Source organism: Podarcis muralis, chromosome 2 (assembly GCF_964188315.1).
Source record: "Podarcis muralis chromosome 2, rPodMur119.hap1.1, whole genome shotgun sequence".
In the NCBI taxonomy this organism is placed as follows: domain Eukaryota; kingdom Metazoa; phylum Chordata; class Lepidosauria; order Squamata; family Lacertidae; genus Podarcis; species Podarcis muralis.
In genome coordinates, this window is record NC_135656.1 from 101,260,862 (window position 1) to 101,275,699 (window position 14,838).

Below are 14,838 nucleotides of genomic sequence, written 5' to 3' on the forward strand. Positions count from 1 at the left end.
AGTTTGCAGGTATTGATTGCCTATTCCCTACATCAAAGTACGATTGCCATTCTACACTATATATATATTTCTTCAGCATTAGACACTTGAGAAAGTACACAGGATGACACTGCCAATCATTTGCTCTTGAAAATTAATAGTGGGTATTCAAAATGTTAAAAACAGCACACACGCACACACAGCACTTTTAATTGTTCTCTGAGACATGGAAGGGAGGGAAAAAGGAAATCATTACATTCCAGGATCAAATCAGAAACCAGGATGGCTTCTGTAATTCTAGGACTGTCCCTGGAAAATTGGGACATTGGAAGGTATGTAAATATCACTCTGATAATTATTATTTTTTAAAAAAGAAAAGCATTAAAACACCCCCAGGAAACCTGTGTGTTTCCATCTTTGTCAATATCATGAGAAATCTTTTAAACATTTTTATTTCAACCCACCTTTATTCATTTAATGAATGGTCATTGCTATTGCTCAATGTTAAGGGTATGTGTAAAGTGGCTTTAAACTGAAGGTTCTGTATATTATTATATGTTTATGGAATTTTGTACACTGCCTTGGGTGGGCAATTGCGCTCTTAAAGGCAGTTTATAAGTTAAGTAATAGATAAAGTAATAAAACCTTAATAATAAAGTGGTTCTGCTCCTGCCTTAAATCAAGGGGTGGAGCCATCAACTCATTCTGCTGACATGGAGCTGGGAATGGGAAAATAATAAAGCATTTAAAAAGCAGCAGGAGAAATGAATTTCAAATATCCCACTGCTCACATTGTCAGCTCACATTACGAATACTATAAGCATCAATGCATCCACCTTAATTTACACATACAGATTGATATAGTCCGGATAGGTATCCAAATGAAGTTGGTGTTTACAGAGAATATGTTCAAATATAGCAAGGGCACTAAGGACTTCAGACCATTGAGTAATAGTTGGTGAGTATTTATCCTTCCAGGCTCGAAGCATTAAGTCTCTTAGCGACCGTAACGGCCAGTGAAATCCATTTTTGTTGTCCTTCTGTTAGTCCCCATGCTATGCTTCAAAAAATGTGTTTCCAGATCACGTCCTCAATATAGGCTGGTCTAGCACACAGCCAGCGGCTGGAGGCAGCAAGCTCACTCAATGAGCCATTGGCCTAATATACCAAGGCTGTTCTTCTTTTCCAAGTCCTCTGTAAACTCTTTTCAAACTTTTGTTTTTCTGTTTTTCTTTCCTTATTTAAAAAAATACTGCTTCCCTCCATATGGAGGAGAGGGAAAAATCCTTGCTTAGACCTTCAACTCCAGTGTTCATAGTTCAGATAAAATCATCTTTCTAACTGTAGTCTTAATAATAGCTTCTTTAATACATAGGCTGACTTTAAATAGAAGCCCCCCCCCCCCCACAAAAAAAATTAGCTTGTTTTGCTACTTGCTAATGTACATTTCAAACAATGACTTCAGCTCACTGATGAAAAGCCATTAAAAATAATGAATTCTGTCTAGATCTAATTAAAGCTAATATAAACCTTTGAGGAGCTTTTTTTAGACATCCTAGTCAAATATTTTCCCCCAAAACTTGTAGATTAAATATATAAATTTTAAAAGTAGCATTACCACCCAGACACTTGTATTTTCTTCATTTCCATTATCTTTCTAATTATCTGTTTGTATTTATATAAAATGTTTCTTCTCTTGAACATTTCTTTACACAACAGCAGCTCTTCATTTCCCAAGTGACTGGGTATCTTTTACTTCTCACGAGCTTTCTAATGTGGATCGTAGATTTGCCAATGGAAGCAGTCCCAGAAACGGCATTTCTTTCCCATTTAACTTGCACGCTTGCACAAACAATGTTGCTCTAAATACCATGGTGTTCTGATGACCACTCTCTCTCCTCCTTTTATGCTGATCTCATTAGAAACGGGATAACTCAATCACTTGTACATTGAACAACAGCTTACAACGGTAGCATTGGCAAAATGGCCCTATCGTTTTATGCCAACCACTACAGTTAAAGAACAATTATTACATTAGGGGAAGCCAAACCAGTGGAAGTGGGAGTGGGAGCCTGTCCTTAGGGCAAGCAGTACAGATCGGAGTAATATAAATCGGGATCACAAAATTGGACTAAAACGGCAACATATTTCATACTCACTAAGCCTCCTGAATGGGACGCGGGTGGCGCTGTGGGTAAAACCTCAGTGCCTAGACTTGCTGATCGTAAGGTCGGCAGTTCGAATCCCCGCGGCGGGGTGAGCTCCCACCATTCGGTCCCAGCTCCTGCCCACCTAACAGTTCGAAAGCACCCCTAAGTGCAAGTAGATAAATAGGGACCGCTTACCTAAGCGGGAAGGTAAACGGCGTTTCCGTGCGCGGCGCTGGTGCTGGCTCGCCAGCGCAGCTTAGTCACATTGGCCACGTGACCCGGAAGTGTCTCCGGACAGCGCCGGCTCCTGGCCTATAGAGCGAGATGAGCGCGCAACTCCAGAGTCGGACACGACTGGCCCGTACGGGCAGGAGTACCTTTACCTTTACCTTAAGCCTCCTGAACATCCCTACAAAAGAACTGCAAGTTATTTCTCCTTTGGTTCTCTCTCTGTGTCATTTGGAGATGGGTTTATTGTGCTGCTGCTTAGAACCCAGATGGCAGTACCAGCAAGGACAACTCTATCAAAACTAGCTGGAGGCTGTCAGGAGGTGGCTTGGTTGCAGCTGTAGGGTCATGCCTAATTCCACATCACCCTGCAGGCTCAGCAATAGAGGACACCACAGTCCGGTAATTCCTCTCATTTTTGAAGTTTCAATTTGGCAGTGCCGCTGCACTAATGCGCATCCACAGACAACCAGGCCTTAAGGCTCTGTCTAGAGGAAGCCAAGAGCTGGGGACGTACAGTTGCTAGTTTGGCAGAACAGGATGGTAAAATGGCAGCCTTCTTTCACATAACTTTGCAACTGTCCAACCATTTTGCTTGATAAAGCGGCAGACGCTCCATCTGGGCCGCTGAGATAATCTACCACGTATCTGCCAGATCTGTCACACCATAAAGATACTCAGTACCATTTACCGGGGGGTGGGGGGGTGGATAGAACCCCCACTGAAACAGCAATGCCATTTTTTTGGTCTGTTTAAAAAGTCAGATGTTCATATCAGTTTACAAAAATTTTTGACTGACAGTGACTCTGGCAATATATCCATGAACATGCGGTTTCAAATAGTATGAGAAAATCAAATGTCTTCACTTTTGATACCAACATTTTGCATGTTGGGAAGTTCTACAGAGTGGCATCAAAACAACAGCAACAGTAGCAGCAGCATTAAAGTGCCACCATGGAAGTACAACTTAAGCATGCTGTTAAAGTGATCACTGGCAATTTTTAATTTAAAAAAATCATTAGAATTTATCAAATTTACAAAACTCTTATTTCTAGGCCTCAAAATGTGGCACTTTTCATCATTAAGTGGCAGCAGGATTCAAACAGACCACTGTCCAGAGCCAAGTATTGCTACTGCATTTCAAAACTTGTTTTGTTACCATAAGAAAGGTTTTATGTAAATTTCTCTCCCTCTCCCCCGCTTCACTCTCTCTCTCTCTCTCTCTCTCACACACACACACACACACACACACATATATATATAAAGGTAAAGGGACCCCTGACCATTAGGTCCAGTTGTGACCGACTCTGGGGTTGCGGCGCTCATCTCGCTTTATTGGCCGAGGGAGCCAGCGTACAGCTTCTGGGTCACATGGCCAGCATGACTAAGCTGCTTCTGGCAAACCAGAGCAGCACACAGAAACGCCATTTACCTTCCTGCCGGAGCGGTACCTATTTATCTACTTGCACTTTGACGTGCTTTCGAACTGCTAGGTTGGCAGGAACAGGGACCGAGCAACGGGAGCTCACCCCGTCGCGGGGATTTGAACCGCCGACCTTCTGATCGGCAAGTCCTAGGCTCTGTGGTTTAACCCACAGCGCCACCCGCGTATATATATATATATATATATATATGCAGGTTTTGGTGTCCTCGGGTGTCTTCCCGTGTAAAAGTTGGGGTGTCTAGGCGACGTTTCGACGAGGTCTCACTTGTCATCTTCAGGCTGGTGCTTTCGGCTTCTTGTTACTGGAACAGAGCAGGATCTCAGTGTTTGAGTTCCTATAAATACTGTTGAGGGGTGTGGTGTATAGCCTCCAATGTTCTGGGCCGAGAGGAAGTTCCCAGGCTAGTGTGCCTTTTCTTCTTTTGTTCCTTAGTTGCTTGAGGGATATCTTGAGTGATTTCTTGAGTGATATCCTGAGTACCACTTAGGTGGGTCATTAGGTGTGGGTTAGTTGCTAAAGCCTTTGACTTTGAAGATATCCCTCAAGCAACTAAGGAACAAAAGAAGAAAAGGCACACTAGCCTGGGAACTTCCTCTCGGCCCAGAACATTGGAGGCTATACACCACACCCCTCAACAGTATTTATAGGAACTCAAACACTGAGATCCTGCTCTGTTCCAGTAACAAGAAGCCGAAAGCACCAGCCTGAAGATGACGAGTGAGACCTCGTCGAAACGTCGCCTAGACACCCCAACTTTTACACGGGAAGACACCCGAGGACACCAAAACCTGCATACCTATACCCGTGAAAATCTACGAAAGCAAATATATATATATATATATATATATATATATATATATATATATATATCACCAGCCAAAAACTTTCCTCCATACCCAGGCCTTTGACCTTTAACTATCTGTGGCCTTTTAGAAGTGGGTGGGATGTTTTCAATTTATTTCTCTTACCTTTTGGTTTTAATGTATGCATGTGGGGTTTATTGTCTATTTATTTGTTTTATTGTAAGTCACTGTGGGTTGTCCTGGGCACACACACACACACACACACCCTTTGTTATCTACTTACTACCACATTCAGAGTATCTTAACAGAGATGGTTGTGCTATATTGCTCACCACGCTTGAAATCTGAACTTTATTTCGATACATCAGTACCTTGCTCTAGGCCAAGTAATGCTATATTAGTTAAATCTAAGGATAAAAATTCCTAACATGCATGTAAAATTCTTTTAGACTTCAAATATTATCAAAGAGACTACCCTTTTGGGATTCCTCGGGTATCCAGGGGTACCTCGGGTTACAAACACTTTGGGTTACAGACTCTGCTAACCCGGAAGTAGTACCTCGGGTTAAGAACGTTACCTCAGGATGAGAACAGAAATCGCACGGCGGCAGCGGGAGACCCCATTAGCTAAAGTGGTACCAGGTTAAGAACGGTTTCAGGTTAAGAACGGACCTCCGGAACAAATTAAGTTCATATCTTCACCCATCCAAATCATCTGATTCTAGTGACAACCAGAAGTTCAGAAAAGCAGGCGTGATCTTTGCATAAGGATCCTACTGTCTAGGAGACAAAATGTGTGGCTGTAGTGTTTTTATATAGTTTGCCCGCTAGACTGCACTGGACTTGGTTAAACTATTATGGAACCAGGACTTTCCTGCTATCATATGGCTCTTTTTTGAGAGCCTTGCCTCCTGACGAGTGTGTCCCCAAAGCCTCCCAAGGCAGAACAGATTTGATAAACAGAAGCCATTGATGCTTATTTGAGAAGCCTACTTCCCAGGCAGCCAGCTCTGAATATATGGCTTTCCTGATAAAATATTTTTAAAAACCACAAATGCCATTGAGGGTTTTACTGTATCATAATTACTTTCCACTTTTATTATGCTTGCATACTTCTCCAACTGAATTAAAAGAAAAAGGTCACGTGAGTTCCATAAGCCAATAGCACCTTTGCATCATACAGTTCCCAAGAAAGTGGGATGCGCTGCACACTTTTTATTATAGCTTTCCAAAGCTGCCTAAATGTGTTGGCTACCAGAGAGGGAGTTGCTTTGCTTCTCCCAGTTGTTGTTTTTTATCCCATTGCAGCAAGATTCTTGGCAGAGTTTATACTTGGCCACAGCTCATGGTTAGTGGGGAGAAAGCTTAACCATGAGCTCAGGTTGGCTTGGTTTGGTTTGGTTTAGGTCAGTCTAGTGTCACATTTTAAAATAAAAAAATATTAAGAAGACTAGTGAGAAGCAATGCAGCTGCAAGCTCTTCTCTAGGAGCCTGGACATTCAGACAGTACTTGTAAACCATAGCTGGGCTTACCGTGTCATGCAAAGCAGCTGACCATGTGCTTAAGTCTTGGAAATACTATGATACTTCTCTGGTGCTTATATCAGCCAGCCATAGAGGCAAACAAAGGAAGATGGAAAGTTATGAGGAGCATAAATATAAGCGGAGTAAAAATGTACTGGTTCTGTTCCTGCCTCAGTGTAAAATCCTCCAGCACTGGTCACTGGTAAGCTGTATAATTATCAGTTGAGTGAAATGTGGTGGATTTGGGTATCACAAACGTTAAACAATGAAAAAGATGGAAGCTGGTGTCTGTGCTTCACAGAGCGTGCACATATTTGAACGATGCTTGCATAGAAGTAGCAATAAAATTAATAAGCAGAACTTTGCGAATAGGAGAATAAGTTATTGCATCAAATAGGAACATCAGTAGCAACTTACTGTGACTAAAGCAATTTACGGCATCTATTTTTCATAATTTCCTGCATTTTTGCAAAAACATACAAACCCGATTATTTCACCAGAGTTATTTCCTAGCTGTCTCTTGAGGTGTGTCTGTGCAATTTCCCACCCCTCTGCATTTCTTAATAAAGGTACCAGGACTTTAAAAATAAAATACCAAAAAGCAAAGCAAAACCACAGAGTTTTTTCTGAGAAAGCAATGGGAGTTCATGTCATGTAAAAGTGCTCTGAATGCAGATTTGTTGATTGGTTGGTTGGTTGGGAGGCAGGCATCCGTCTGCCTTGGGAGACAATGGAGGAGGGCAGCTTTGGGGGTGAAGTCAAACCACTGGAGAGTTGCAACGCCTGCTGTGGCTGTACAGCCTGATATGGGAGAGATATGTTTTGTTGCAGCTGGGGCAGATGAAGGCATCCGCTTGTGCTGATGATGTACCATGGTGTTCCTTCTTTCTGCACTCCTCCCTGTGGTTATTTGTTCTCTAGTCACTGCTGTAGATATATGACCTGACTGCCTGTATCCATGTGCCACAGTCATCTGTAAGAGATTCCTACATGGTGAGGTTGAATATGCCAGCCTTCATGCTACATTTAGAGACATCTTTGTAATGCTCCTGTAAGTAATCTAAATTTGTGGCATCCTTCACTTTCAAATTTCCTAACACTCGTCTTCAATCCACCATGTTCTCATCTCCAAGAGACGACAAATAATATTGCAAAGTGGTAGTAAAGCTACTCTGTAATAAATCATACTACCATTTTGTTATTTCCCCTCTCTGTTAACCTAAATGGATATGCAGAGGGGACGTGGGTGGTGCTGTGGTCTAAACCACTGAGCCTGGAGCTTGCCAATCGGAAGGTCGGCAGCTCGAATCCCCACGATAGGGTAAGCTCCCATTGCTTGGTCCCAGCTCCTGCCAACCTAGCAGTTCGAAAGCACGTCAAAGTGCAAGTAGATAAATAGGTACCGCTCCGGTGGGAAGGTAAACGGCGTTTCCGTGTGCTGCTCTGGTTTCGCCACAAGCGGCTTAGTCATGCTGGCCACATGACTCTGAAAAACTGTCTGAGGACAAACGTCGGCTCCCTCGGCCAGTAAAGTCGTTCGGGACTGGAGTTAACTGTCAGGGGTCCTTTACCTTTTTAAATGGATATGCAACCAATTCTGAACATATGCAGAATATGTTGTCATTCAGTTTCTATTAATACCTGGCTATCTTACATTTCCTAAATCGGTAGGTCCATCTGTTAATACACACTTTAAAAGCAACAACCAATTTGATGGATGTTTCCAAAGCGATATTATAAAAAACCAAAGCGACAAAACAGAGTAACACTTGGATATACTTTCAAATTCGGGGGGGGGGGCGCAAATCAAGAAGTTATTAGCATGGCAGCTTCTTAACATTTCAGAAAGCCGGGTGTTTCTCTCTTAAAAGGAACAAACTAATGATCACTTAGTTGTTAACTGCTTGCCTTGTCTCATGCAGTTCTCCAGCTGGTCTTTATTCAGATCAACAAAGTAGCACAAAACAGACAACTGGAGGCTGTTATTGCTGAGACAGATCACAAGCAACACCTGAGCAATTAGCATTTGCCAAATATTGACCTGACTGCGAGCAGATAGTTTTAAGCGGGGTGGGGAGGGAGCTTTCATTCCAGCTTGTGGGCTCTAAACAGTGTCGATGTGACAACAGATTATTCAGTCCAACTGTCCCTCACTCTAATATTCAGAAATGTAATAGTTCCCAAGATGTTTTACAAGCAATTGCCAGCTCTTATTTAATGACACTTAATACTCCCTAAGCCAGCCTTTCATTAGCATTCCTTCCACAGCCCTGCCATTAATGCGAAAGCAGCAGGAACCAGAGCAAATAATATGCTAAACAGCACATGGATAACTCCAGTTCTTTATTTTTGACTCCTTTAAGGTCCACAGTAGATGCAACAGTAGCAATACCTAATGTGGTCACTCTTAGCATAATTTTAAACCTATTTCCCCACCCCCTCTAACTCTCAAGATATTGGAAGCAATATGTTGGTCTCCAACATGCGGATGGATGGAGACAAAAAAGGTTTCTCTCTCTGAAAAGATTTATCCTTTTTTCATTTTATGAAGAGGACGTCCGTTCCGTACAGTGGTCCATTCCGTACAGTGTAGTGGACTCAGGCCTTCAGGGAGACAAGCACATACTCTCTGGAACTCCTTCCTGTTAGATATCAAGACAGGCATCCACTCTGCTGTCTCTTTGGTGCATATTAAAGACCTTCCTTTTTCAACAAGCCTTTTCAGCATAGAATCTGTATCTATAATGGATTTAGAAATTGTTTTTATATATGGGTGTCCACTTTTTATGGTTTTAGTTTCATTTTAAATGTATGTGCTGCTTTTTGTGTTTTTATCTGTTTTTAATCCTCTTCAGTGAACATCGCCTTGAGGCAGTTGTTTAGAAGGCGATTAATAAATCGATGGCAATAAAATAATATGAACTCTCTTTTTTTTCATATTACCAAATCTGATGGATTTTAAGTTTTCCCCCTTGACCTATTTTACTGGAAAAAGAACCAGAGTTTTCCAGAGTAGCTTGCAACTTAGAGACACCTTCTTGTATAAGACTATGGTTTTTTTACTCTAAAATGATGTTCAAAATCTGGGCTTGTTTTATACACGGATAGTCCCCCCCCCCCCCATTTTCTTAAACTGGCACCTCCCAAAATAGGGTGAGTTTAAACAAAGAGACCATATAATATTACTTATTTGCAGACTCTTCTCTGGATTCTGAACGGCTCCTCCATCTCAGACACAAGTGTTCCAAAATCACTTTAACAGAAGGGCAAATCAAAGTCAAACACAGAGGGAGTCTTTAAGGTCAGAGTAGTAAATCGAAGTGTTCTCTGCAACAAGCTGACTTCTCTCTCTCTCTCTCTCTCTCTCTCTCTCTCTGCAATCCAGAGCCCTGCTGCTGACATTAAAACTGTACTGGAGCTCTTGCTTCCCTTTTCTAATTAGCTTGTTTGAGATTCTCCTCTTCCATGGTGGGTAAAGTGGATTCTAAAAATAGCACAGTGAGTAGGGAGGCAACTGGTGAGGAGGGGGGTGGATGAAGAAATAGCTGCCATAATAAATGTAGGTCAGTATCTTTCCATATGTATGCCTGGCTGTGACCTTTTGAGGGGACACACACACAATGCTTGGATTTGGCTAATTCAAATACCAAGCTATTCTTGTTCTTTTAAGACTACAATGTAGGTTCCCCCACGCTGGAGATTCCTACATGGCTCTCCCCAAATCTGCAAACAACTGAAACTCTACTACCTTCTCTTCATACCAGCTATAACTAAGAAACCACTGAGGAACCAAGGAACATCCAGTCCCACAGCATAAAGCTAATAAGCTCAGGTTATCTTCTTGTGGCTTATCTGCAGCACATTCACCACAAAGGGTACCAGCAGCAGAAGTGGTGGCATACATGGATGGGTCCTGGAGGGCCAGTCTAGCAGTGGCACAGAGCAGGAACGGGGAAACTCATGACCAAGGCTTCCCTTAGTCACCAGGAGCGCTGCCTGACTTCTTCCCCCTCCTCATTTGGTGTGCAGCTGCAGAGAAGCACAGGTCTACAGCAGGAGAGGCCTGGCAGCATCCCTCAGCTAATTCCTGTCTCGCCGCCAAGGATACATCCTCTGGCACAATATCAATGACCTGGGCAGCTCTGGCGCCTACAAAATTGGCTGCCAGCCTCACGCAAGCTGCTCCTATGACTTATGCTCAGTGTGTTCCCAGCAAGCCGTACAAGTCCACGCTCTGCTGGCTACTTAGTTAAACCTATTAGATTTACAGGGTGTTTGCGGGACACATTAGAAGATTGCCTTTGCCATCATGTTTCCTTCAGACAGACATAATGATTCAACCTCTTTCTAAAAACAAAAAACCGCCCCTACACATCAGGGCTCTTCGAGAAGCAAGAGAAACACAGCTTTAATTTGTTGTTAGGAAGCCTTTACTAGAAGAAGAAGAAGAAGAAGAAGAAGAAGAAGAAGAAGAAGAAGAAGAAAGAACAGAAAGCTACAGCAATGTTTTGGTTGAGAGGCTAATCTTCACATCAGTACACAGCCATACCTGGCCTTATCTGCATTACCAATTCCCAGCTGACTGAGTGGATTCATTAACAACCCAATCTCTGGTGACTGAAATGAAGTCTCATTCTTCCTATCACTGGTGCCGTGCTGTTTGTTGTTGCCTCTCACTGTGCACACAAGTAATTAACTTACCATGCTCCACTAGCTTCTGACACATTACTTGGCACAGAAAAATCCACAGCCAGGTAGTTAAGTATGCAGCCCTGTTTCCAATCAAACAAACTTACTTCACCAGGAAAGCATTTGCTTTTGGGGACGGGGGGGGTGGGGGGTGGGGGTGGTGGTAGCTCCATATTGATGCAGCCAGTCAGGACTTGCAGGAGCTTTAAATAGCAAAACTTAACATTTATATATGGTGCTTTAGAAATGCCTTAAGTGGCATTGGAAAGACCCAGGTTCAATCCCTCCATCTTGAGGTTGGGCTGGGAAAGTCGCCTGCCTGGAGCTCTGGACAGCTGATGGCAGACAATGTAGGCGACACTAAACTAAACAATAAGAACAGCCCTGTTCAAAGATCCCACCAAGTACAAAACCCTCATAGAATTGTAGAGTTGGAATGGACCCCACAAAGGGTATCCTAGTTCAACCCTCTGCAGTGCAGGAATCTCAACTAAAGCACCCATGACAGAAGGCCACTCAACCTCTGCCTTAAAACCTACAAGGAAGGAGAGTCCACAACCTCTTGTGGGAGTCTGTTCCACTGTTGAACAGCTCTCAATGTCAGAAAGTTCTTCCTGATCTCAGAATTTCCTTTCTTGTAACTTGAAACCATTGGTTCGGGACCTACCTTCCAGAGCAGGAGAAAACAAGCTTGCTCCATCCTCCATGTGACAGCCCTTTAGCTTTTCTTTTTAATTGCCAAGCACGTAAACCTGGATGCGCACAAGTTAAATGCACATAAGTCGCAGGTCTACTGGATTTCAAGCGTGGGGGTTTATATTTAATGTTTGTAAACCACTAAGAAGGGACGCGGGTGGCGATGGGGTGTAAACCACTGAAACTTGGGCTTGCCGATCAGAAGGTTGGCGGTTTGAATTCCCGCGATGGGGTGAGCTCCTGTTGCTTGGTCCCAGCTCCTGCCAACCTAGCACTTCAAAAGCACGTCAAAGTGCAAGTAGATAAACAGGTACTGCTCCAGAGGGAAGGTAAATGGCATTTCTGTGCGCTGCTCTGGTTTCGCTACAAGCGGCTTAGTCATGCTGGCCATATGACCCCAAAAAACTGTCTGTGGACAAACGTTGGCTCCCTCGGCCAGTAAAGCGAAATGAGCGCCGCAACCCCAGAGTCGTCCGCAACTGGACTTAACTGTCAGGGGTCCTTTATCTTTTTAAAAAACCACTTAGAAGACTATTTTGGAACCCAATGCTACATAAATTAATTAATAATATTAATAATATCCCAAAAGCATTGTGAGACATAGTCTTGGTCTGATGGTTGTATGAACATCTACATTCCCAATGCATGGGGGATGGGTGAGTGGAGAACTTGCTGGAAGAAAATGTGTTTATAAGCAGTTGGGTATTCTAGCTTTTTCTCTTTACTGGAAAACTTCTGTTACTTGAAATTCCTTGTTTTAGATCATTGTTCTGTTATGTTGCTCATTTTTGCGTGAGAACAGCACATTTCTATGAGAGTATAGCACATTTTTGTATGAGTACTGTATAGTGTTTGTGGTAAGGCAAATTCTGGTTCCTTGGATGTCCATAAAGCAACGATGTATCCTTTCTGGGTTAAAAAACAAAACCCTGTTTTCTTTTCCTTCCCAATGTGGCAATATTGCTTTGTGGCAAGCTGTCATTTAAGCTGTGGAGCAAGTTGCTATGAATGACAACTTCTGGGCAAACAGCCCAGAAAATAATAATGTAATTTGAGGAAGACCATCTAGAGCTTTAATGAAGAGAAAAAAATCATCACCCCTGGGGTAGGACATTTAGTACTAGACAACTTGCTACACGGAAAAGGGGCCTTCTACATTTGCACAGACATGGGACTTAACCCAAAGATCTTTATAAAAACCAACCCGCCAGATGTTTGGCACTGTCAACTTTAACAGCATATTTTGCCTGCTGAAGGGTGTTTTCGTTTGTGTGTGTGGATTTGTTCCTCCTTCCCAAAACAGAGGATTTATGTTATCAAAACTGCCTCACATGCATGGTCCTAAATCAGTTGCCAGAATATAATGTGCAGCCCTGAATGCTGGCGGAAGGAACCCAGTTTTACTAACCACACGGGTGCCGCATTTTAAGGTACATATAAGCCCTAATTTGGTTCAGGGCAGATTTAAGCCCTTGTGCCTACACTGCAGTCATTGCTCCAAAATTTTGCTTTGTGACCACACGAGGGCTAGAAACAATGGGAAAAACACTCCTATTAAAATCATCTTAACAGCTGCAACTTTAAGAAACACTTATAATCGCAAGAGAAACAACACAACAGCACAAGTTAGCACCACATAGCTCCAGGAAGACGATCAAGCGTTTTATTTTAATCAACACCTCACAAATTTACTCAAAACACAAGAAGCCTGTTTGGGGGTTGGTGGGGGATTTTTTAAGTGTAATGTGTGAATATACCGAGAGCTGTCAGTGAAAGAATGAATATAGACTATAAGGCAAAATAAGGTACACAAACGAATAGGTACATAATAAGGACAAGGCATAAGAGATATACCCTTGAGGTCAATGTGTGAAGGGGGACAGATGTATAAAAGCAAAACAGACAAGGGGTGCACACCTGAGCCAGGATTATGGACTTCCTTGGCTTCTGAAGAATGTGGAGTCTCCATGCTTATTGAAAGGAAAAGTGCAGTTTGAGATATCAGACCCATTAATGCAAAATAACATGACTTTTGATTGCCACTAAAACTTTCTCCCTATTCCCTGTCCTCAAAAGCTGAAATAGACAACACACACAGACACACACACTTGTGCACAACTGTTAATATTTCACTCACTAATTCCAATAACTAATATACAGTGGTACCTCGGGTTAAGAACTTAATTCGTTCTGAAGGTCCGTTCTTAACCTGAAACTGTTCTTAACCTGAGGTACCATTCTAGCTAATGGGGCCTCCTGCTGCCGCTACGCAATTTCTGTTCTCATCCTGAAGCGAAGTTCTTAAGCCAAGGTACTATTTCTGGGTTAGCGGAGTCTGTAACCTGAAGCGTCTGTAACCTGAGGTACCACTGTACTACTTCTGAAGTTCATCCTTTTCAGTGCTTCTACAGAAAATTCCTTAATTAGGCACATTTGCACCAGCAGTTTTTAAGGAATAGAGGTTATCTATCACCAAAGCTGCTTCCAGATGACTTGCTTGTTGAGCATTCATCCAGATTTGTTTGTAGGAAGATTAGACAATGTTGGCTATTTAATGAGCATTCATTCTGTCTGCTTGCAGGGAGGTTACATGACATCTCACCCTTTCCAGTGCATTTTCCCGGTCAATTTCCAATATTTTGCAGAAACGGGTTTGTTACCCGGGAAGTCACAATCAACTGTAATTGTGCAACTGGTACTTGCCGGTATTAGATTGAGCCCCACTCACCAGATTGGTTTATATTCCGAGTCTCTATCTCCTTCTGCCCCAAAGACTATCCGCTTCACCTTTCCCTAGCCCATGGGCGAAAGTTTTCCCTGGCAGGCATTGATCACTTGTGACTTTGAGCTTCAGTGCCTTGTAGTCCCACTTTCTTTAGTTTGAAAGTCAGAAAAACTTGACATATTATAAGAGTGTAGGCAAATAAATTAGTTAATACAAAGGCACAGTGCTGTCATTATTTGGCATATTTCTTTTATTTTTCTTAGAGGTAAGAACCTTGTTGAAAACAAGATTTCAAAAAACATGTCACAGGCAACCTAAATTAATGAGCTCAGACTTGTTTTTATCTCAGTATGAACTAGGGCATCTCTAGGGTAGAAGTTCCTTGACTATGTTAAGGAAGCCTTGTGTTTCTTCCCTGCGCCAGAACACATACAGTGGTGCCTCGCAAGACGAAAAGAATTCGTTCCGCGATTCTCTTCGTCTAGCGGTTTTTTCGTCTTGCGAAGCAACCCCATTGGCGGCTAAGCGGATTAGCGCTATTAGCGATTTAGCACTATTAGCGGCTTAGCGGGCTTAGCGGCTAAGCTGTTAAAAGGCTA

The 14,838-nt window shown here is 42.6% G+C and overlaps 1 protein-coding gene across 4 annotated transcripts in view; it reads right to left on the bottom strand.

The window, feature by feature from the left end:
* The window catches only part of PTPRG (protein tyrosine phosphatase receptor type G), a 538,165-nt gene that overhangs the window by 261,787 nt on the left and 261,540 nt on the right, over positions 1-14,838 (bottom strand). The gene's annotated exons all lie outside the window — the stretch shown is intronic.